Source organism: Juglans regia, chromosome 2 (assembly GCF_001411555.2).
Source record: "Juglans regia cultivar Chandler chromosome 2, Walnut 2.0, whole genome shotgun sequence".
NCBI classification, from domain to species: Eukaryota; Viridiplantae; Streptophyta; class Magnoliopsida; order Fagales; family Juglandaceae; genus Juglans; species Juglans regia.
The window spans coordinates 14775764-14784410 of record NC_049902.1 but is presented as its reverse complement, the minus strand read 5'-3'; positions in this window follow the sequence as shown (position 1 = coordinate 14784410).

Below are 8647 nucleotides of genomic sequence, written 5' to 3'. Positions count from 1 at the left end.
AATCACTTGATTAAATCACTTCCACATGCTATTAATTCCTCAAATTCATGTTATGACATCATTGTCCAACCCTTTAAACCTTGGAAATTTGATTGAGCCAAGAAAAATTGGATTTGAGTTTGATAGCATTTCAAACCCTAACCAAACCCTCTTTAAACCCCAAATGAAGCCCACTTGTTGAAGGCCCATGAATTTTGGCCAACTTGGCAAAGTTTCTTGTGGAACTTTCCACCCACCCATGGCAAGCTATCCACTGCTCCTAATAGCCCAAAAGTGGTGCATGATGTGAAGGCCAAAGGCCACCTCACCACCATCCTTCTCTTAGAAGTTTTCTTGGCTGAAAACCACTCACTATTTGCACCTTTTTGTGACCTAATAACCATCTATCAAGATGTCACTCAAGGCCATACCTCCCTTTTTAGAAGTACTTGAGGCGTGCATGTCACCACTTCCTTCGCTTCACAACTTTTCGCCCTTATTATTGGAAAGAAACCCTTTGGAGCTCTCTCGGGTAGATTCCAAAGGATTTTTGTGTGCCATTTTTTGAAACTTTGTAAGTATCTTCTATGATTCCTTCAAGAAAGTTATTCATCCTTGAGTCTAGTTTCTCTGGGTATCTTTTTTGTTTGATTTGATGGTCATTTAATCAGTCAAAAGATATTTTAACCATGGAGAGGTCAATCTGGACTATAATTTCGATATTGTGTTGTATTTTGGAGTTTTTGACCTAGCTAATGGACAAATCTTGGTCCGTAATTTTTATGGAGTATTGTCAACATATTTATATGAACTTTTGTTGGAGATTAGTTGCATGATGAATGCTTTTGATGAAAGATTTCTTAGATCTAGAAACTTAGAAACTGAAAGAGGAAAAACAGTTTCCCTTTGCTGCTGACAGACAACAAGAAGCCTAACCCACATCCAGGTTCCCAACATGCGAATCAGGATAATAATCAACGTAGAATGGGACCAGCCTGAGTGTTCGCATTGACATCTGAAGATGTTGAGAACGACAACAATGAGATCACAGGTACCTCACTCTATTTCTCCTTGAAATCTTTTTAATTGAGGCGAGATTAGTTATGCTTGTATGGAACTGTTTTTATAGGATAGCTTAGAATATTAAAGTTTGGTTGAGAGTAGTTTTTCTAAGGATTTGAAATTTGTGAATCGAGGTTATTCAGGACTTAAGCTTGGAACTTTTGATTATACTATATTGTTTTAAGAGTTCTCTGTTAGTTAGTTGTAAATGCTGGGTTAGTTCTTTTCCGAGGTATGAGATTCAATGTTTTTAGGACTATAAGTTGTTAGAGTGAGTAGCAGAAGCGTGGTTTGGTGAGTGATATGATAGTTTGAGGGTTTATTTCGTTATTTATTGAGGTTTTATATTAGGTGGACAATTTGAAATTTATTTTTGGGTATTTAATTGTATTATTGAGGTTTATATTCTAGACTTTAAAAGGCAGTGTGTGCGAACGTGTATGGCTAGAGAAAATATGGGAGAATACGATCGACAATATTGGAGGGTTAGAATTTGGAATTTTAGGTTCGACAAATTTTGGATTATTAATTAGGTTCGAAAATATGATTGACGTTTGAGGTAGGCATGGAATGGTTGTAGCGGATAAATATTTGGACTTTGCTTTAGGTGTAACAAATTTCGAGGATGAAATTTTGTTAAGGGGAGGAGAATGTAACACCCAGACCGAGTCAAGCTCATTTTATTTATATTTATATTTATATTTTTTTTCACACGTTAATTTTTTTTTCCTGCATGTTTATTTTTTTTTTATTTCTCTTTTCGTCTATATATTTTTTTTAATTCCCGTAGTGTTTCCTCCCGTCCACTCCATGCACACACACGACACATTCACGCACACGTCTCTCTCTCGGCTCTCTAGGGTTTTTTTTTTGGTCATCCATTCATCTATATATTTGTGGTTCTTCATCCTCAACGAAAACCTACAGTTGCTGCTTCTTCTTTTTCAGCCTCAGCCTCCATCACCCGTTGTACCCACTCATTGCAGTTGCTGCTAGCCTCTTCAACCCAGCCGCTGCACCGTCCAGATTACACACTACTCCCAAACAAAATCGACGCAACTGTGCATGCATTGCATATCCACGTATCGCAACTCCACCTCGTCGTGCGTCACCTCCTTTTGACCATCCCTTGTAGTCCACCTCCTCACCACCGTGCCCACTGCCTAGCCACACGAAGCTGTCACCTAGCGTCCCATAGCCTCTACTGCAAGCTTTGGTTTCCTCTATTTTTGTATCCAAAAATAGAGCAGCTTTCAGCCACCATAAATCGCTGCAATACCCTACACTGAGAGCCACACCACGTTGTGACCCCACCTCAGCAAAACCACCACGGTTAACACTACGGCGAGCCACCCCTCTCACAGAAAACCCAGCTATTTATTCCCCTGTTTTTAGCCACCCGAAACAGAGGTCCACCCACTAGACCACTGCACTGCACCGCACCGCACCAGCCACTCCAAGCCGTCGCCACCTGCACAGAAAAGGGCACTGAACACCCTCAGGCCACCTCAGCCCTTAGCACCCCCTCACGGTGAGTACCTCCCTCAGTTACTCCCTCCTTTCTCTCCGCCCTCTCTCGCTCACCTCTCCCTTTCTTTCTCTCGTGCTCAGCGCAGCTCGACGGAAGCTCCGCCGCACTCCTGCTCTCTGCCGTGCCACCATAGCCCTTCCAGCCAGCACCGTCGCGCCTTAACCCTCCACGCGTGCCTCGGTTTCCCTTGGGTAAGCTCCTGCCACCGCATGCTTGTGCTTTTCCGTGTGTTTGTTCATCCGGTCTTGTTCTTATAAGTTATATACGTACATAATATATATTATATATATGTAAAGTGTTAACTTAATAGATGAGTACTATTACCAATTTACCTTAGCGTAAATTCCAGTTATATGTTTCGGACGATAGGCTTTTTTTTTGGGTTATGTACTTTAAGTGGGTTTTATTTTTAAGTCTCATAAAATATTATTTTGTGTAGATAATATTTTAATAATATTGTTAACTAAAGAAAGTAAACCTATTTTTTTAAGAGAGGAATCTTTCAAGGCATATTTTATAAGATTTTTAAAGTAGTCTAAGTATTCTATTAATTTATAATACGTTGTCGGTACTTTAGATATTTTAAATATTACTTTTTATTGAGTTCCGTAATTGTCTTAATACTTGTTCGATTAAATCTCTATTCGGTACGAATTCGATTAAGTGGATATTGATGATTTTAGAAAATGATGGTATTTTAGGAATTATGAGAACTTTAGTTTTTGAGGATTTAAAATAGGTTCCTTTAGCAATTTAGGTTTGAATATCGACATACGTGATTTTTATAGGTGACGATTAATATTTGTTCGGCATTTTTGAGGAATTCTGAAAAAGCTAAGAAGTTCAGGTAAGCAGGGTTCCTATGCTAGACTTTGCATTAAAATAAAATGAGCTGAGGTTTTTTTTGGAAAATATACATATTTGATGTTGAAAAGAAATTTGAATTGCCTTAGTTATTTGTTCTGCATTACTCATGAGATTCTGTTTAAGAATAAATTATTTTCTGTCATGACTGGTGTAGACATGAGCTTATTTTTAACATTCTGTTTCTGAACTTTGAAAAAGAGAGCGAATATGAAATTTTGTACATAAATTATGTTGTGTAATGATTTTGTTCTATTCTGAAGATTTTCTGTACTCTGATATGATCTGATGTGATTTCTGAAATCCTCTGGCATAACATTTTGTTTCTATTTTTGTTTCGTTCTGACCTCACCACGGGTGTAAAACTGTGGCCTCTGTTCGGGTTGGTACCAACTTTTATGTTTCTGGTGCACCCACTTTGGAAACAAAGTGATTTTCTGCGTGGTCTTTCCTATGTGCATACTCGGGGCTCTGAGAATGAATAAGGGGAAGATTCACATTCTATTTTTGCTCGGTTAGCTACTGGGGTTTGCACAACCCTACCACGAGGGTTAAACATGGTATTTGTTCTGATATGATAAGATAAGATGTGATGTTTCAGTTTATGCTATGCCAAAGGGATTTTGATTATGAATATTTTTTGAACTTTCGCTCTGATATTTTTTATAACATGTTCTGACGCTGCATTTTGAAAACATTATTTTGATTCTGCATTTTGAAAGAAAATATTTTTGTTCTACATTCTGAACTCTGTAAATGCTTATGTTTACACACTAGTATATGTCATCTGCTTACTAAGTTGTTGATAACTCACCCCTTATCTCCAATTATTTTTCAAATAATTTTGATGGTTCAGCTGGAGAACAAGAGTAGAAAGTTTAGCAATGTGTGATGATCGTAGTGGAATAAGTGTCTGAGGGTACAAATGCTTATTTGAGAGTCATAGTTAGTAAACTGTTTTATTTTTCGGGTATTTGATTTGATGAGTTGAGGATGTTTTCGAGTTTTTGGAGAATGTCTAATTTATGTTATTGGGAATTTCTTTATTGTCGCCATGGAGGAACTTAGATTTTTGGATTGATTAAATGGATTAATATTTTATGGATTTTATAGTTGTGTTATTTAAGTTAATTTTAAGTATTAAGAGCTAACTCTCCGGACCTCCGGGATTGGGGCATTATAATTTTAGTTCCTAGAAATGTGTTATGAGCATGTTAGAAGAAATATTTAAATTTTTGTAAGTTCTTGGAGATATTTTAAAAAAGGTCAAACCCTGAGATTCAAGGGTTCGTATTTTAGTTAAAAAGTTTGAATCTTTTTACTAAAATTTTTTGTAATTATGTGAAGTGGATTTTTTTTTGTTGTGCTATGAATACTTCTAAGTATAGGATGTGATGATCTATGTTGCAATATTTTGGTTTAAGTATGAGTGTTGAAGTTGGATAAAATTGCAACAAAATTAAAGAGAAATGGCATTTGTAAGTTTTGGCCCTATGATGTTTTTCATAGTTGTATTTGGTTTTAAATTTTTCTAAGTTGATATTTGAGTTTAGGACAAAATTTACATTAGCAATATAAATTTTGGTGATTTTTGGAGTTAGGATTTTAAATCCTTAAGTTAGGGGTAATATGATCTATTTCACACATGTAGAGGGTAAAATGACAATTTTACTTTAAGTTAGCATTTTTCATGTTGCTAAGTTATTAGTGATAAAGTTACTAACATTTAGAACTCCTGCTTATAGTTTCTCATGTTTCATACTTTTTCTCGTAAAACGCTACGATCAATGTAAATTAGCTTCTGTGATGCCCTCAGTCACCGTCTAATCCCCTCAGCGCTCGCTTGGGATTAGACGGTGACTGAAGTGTCAGGACATGTAACTCAATGCTACATACCTCCGTACATGACAGTTATGATGGAATGCACCAAAGATCTAGCAGTATACAATAAAGCACAGCGGAAAAATAGCTTTACTACATAAAACTGGTGGCAATGTAATAACATGGTATCGAAGTGTAAGCATTCCAAAAGTTTTAAACTTCATTATTGTACTCCAAAATAAACATCGTTTTCAAAAGTCTCCCAAAACAAGGGATCATAAAAATGTAGTTTCTAAACCTCCAATTATAACCATTGCACTAGATCTAAGCCCCCTTCTTTAGTGAGGGTAAAAAATAATCCCTTGGTCCGTATGGGCTCGCATTCTAGAAATCCAATACTTGTGGCAATTCCATTAGCCTCCTTTGAGGAATCTCTCGCTTGACTTAAATATTCAATTACAAGGTCCAAATGGTCCTTGATCGTAGAGCTTTCTCGATTTTGTCCCCATCCTTATTAAGTGCTTCCAAAAGGTCCCTAAGGCACTACACCGTGACTTTCAAAAGAGAAGCAATAAAGTCATATCGGGCCCCTAAGGTAAATTTATCTTCAATCGGGTCATTAATCATGTCCATGGTCTTGGGTACTTGTCACAGCTTCTACCATTCCGAGTGGAGAATGGTAGTGGAAACTACCACAGTGAGTAAGTAACTAAGCAACATACAACAAATAACATATGCATATAAGGGCAAACCATAATGAATACATGAACATGTATTTTGACATAAAACTTGACTTATACAACATTGACTTTTTCAAAATAACATGTAATAGAGACCATTTAACATTTTCAAGAAAACGCCCTTTCCATCTTTTCATCTTTGATTCTTAAGCATATAAAACATATAACATATTATTTGAGCTCGAGTTCTTGGTCATTCACATATCATATCTTTGAGTTCATTGCCTTATTTGTTTCTTATAACATATGGTTGGATACCTCACGGCTCCCTTATGCACTGTGTGTTCTCCGCTAGTTACCACATCATCCAACGGCCCACTTGACCACAGTGACTACATCATATTCTTTAAAATATTTATTATGGCAGTTCGCATATTTCGCCTTCACCATATGGCACCCTCTAGCTTTAGGTGCAACCCCGCTTAAGTATCCTTTCCACAAGCATCCATTTGAGGTCCGTCAACTGTACTTTATCAACCTAGGGCTACCACTCTATTTTAAATACTCCATAGTGGACAGAGGAGTTCCATTAGGGCATTCCCCTGTCCTAGCATTTGAGCTTGTGACAAAACGGTTATTGACTCATTTTCTTGAAAATAATGCACAACCTAATGCATGTGACATGGACTTATGATACTTTGTTCTTTTCATGAATCATGTAATCACGCATGTCGATAATCATGCAATCTTATGTCATGTAATCATATACAAACAATATACATCATGCATTACGGTTTGAAAATATTAGAACATGTGAATACTTAACTTACTCATATGAACAATGGCGTTCAATGATTAACAATGGGTAAAACAAATTTGTAACAACATTCACTATGCTAGGCCGAAACAGAGAACCACTTGAAAGCATGATTTTTCAACAATAACTTGAGCTTAGGACTTCTAACATATTCGGTATAGCATTATCAAACAATATGGTAACATGCTCATATAAATATGAGTACAAACCAGATACCATAATCAGGAGAGAAACCACACAAGAACTGCTGCGGCCTTCTTGAGAACTCTTCTTGAGTTTTCAACGTCTGAAAAGTTTTGCTGGTGCACGGGTACGTGAGGCTGCATGGCAGTTGGAGAGGGTGGCACCGGTCGGCCTTCCTTTGCCGATCTGGTGAGTGCAGTCCCTCAACCTATTCCGGAGATGGTTCTTGCACCCAGGATTCCAAAGGTGTTGGATGGTGAGGTTTATTTTCAGTTTACCAAAGAAGAAATAGCAAGATCAGCGGAACCTTTCCGCTATTCTGTCGTTCTCAAGTTCTTGAAGAATCGTCCGTCGTTGGATGCGGTGAGGGCTTTCATTCACAATCGATGGGGACTTACAGCCACTCCAGTAGTTTCTGCCATGAGGAGACCGCGTAATGTTTTTGTTCGCATGACTAATGATGTGGATTTCACCAAAGCATTATCACGGGAGGTTTGTGAAATAAATGGGATATTCTACCGTGCCTTCAGATGGTCTCCAGAGTTCAATGAGGATGCCGAGCCATCAAGGGTTCCGGTATGGATTTCTTTGCCGGGGCTTCCTCCAAACTTTTATCAAGAATCCTTCTTGAAGATTTTGATGGCACCGATTGGAACCTTCATTAGACGTGATAATCCGACGAGGTGCGCTACTAGAACGGATGGAGCACGGCTTTGTGTGGAAGTGGATGCTGCAAAACCTCCTTTGTCGCATTTCTGGATTGGAGTGCCTGGACTTTCTTCTAGCCGAAAGCAAGAAATATTGTATGAAACGCTCCCGGCTTACTGTTCGTCATGCAAGATGCAGGGTCATGATGTTCGAACTTGTAATCCGGGTAAAGCTGGTAAGAAAGGGGGGAGAAAAGAGAGTACGAAAGGTTTGTTGGATGATCAAGAGGTAGCACCGAATGAGGATAAGGTTGAAACTCCTTTGCTGGTTCTTGAGGATAAAGAAACAGAGGATGTGGTGGTGGAAAAGGAGACGGAAGCAGTAGGTGCAGTTTATGTGCAGTTGGATGCCGAGAAGGAAGAGTTGCCAGTGCAGGTGGCAGACCAATTGGTGCAGTTGGGTTCTGAGGATGAGGAAAAACTGGAGCAGATAGGAGAAGAAATTCCTACGGTGATAAATAAAGTGGTGCAGTTGAAGTCTTATGTTGGAACAGAGGATGCAACAGATCTAATGCTACACGTTGGGGTCGCAGATGGTGCAGGGATGGTCACGGATGCGGATTATGTGGTGTCTAATATGGATGTAAATCAGAGTTTACGTGCGGACAATAATGGACCGATAATGGAGCAGACGCAACCAGTGGTGGATGCGGACATTGCTGAGGACGTTGATGAAGAAGTTGATGAAGAAATAATGTTGGAAGAGAATTGTTCTTCAGAACCTGAACCGGAACAGCATCCAGAGGTTTTTTCACAAACTAAAGACTATTTTACTGAATCTGAGTTGAATGATGGTAAGAAAAGGTATAATAAAAAAAAGTTTATTAAAATGCGTAGTTCTTCTCGGGTTCTTGCCCGAAATAAAATTGCTAAATGATTGATTCCATTTTGGTATGGAATATTAGAGGGGTGGGAACATCTAGAACTAGGCTAAAGGCTTTGGTGGGAAGATATAAACCGAAAATTGTTGCTCTTTTAGAACTGTTTCAAAATTTAGAGGGTG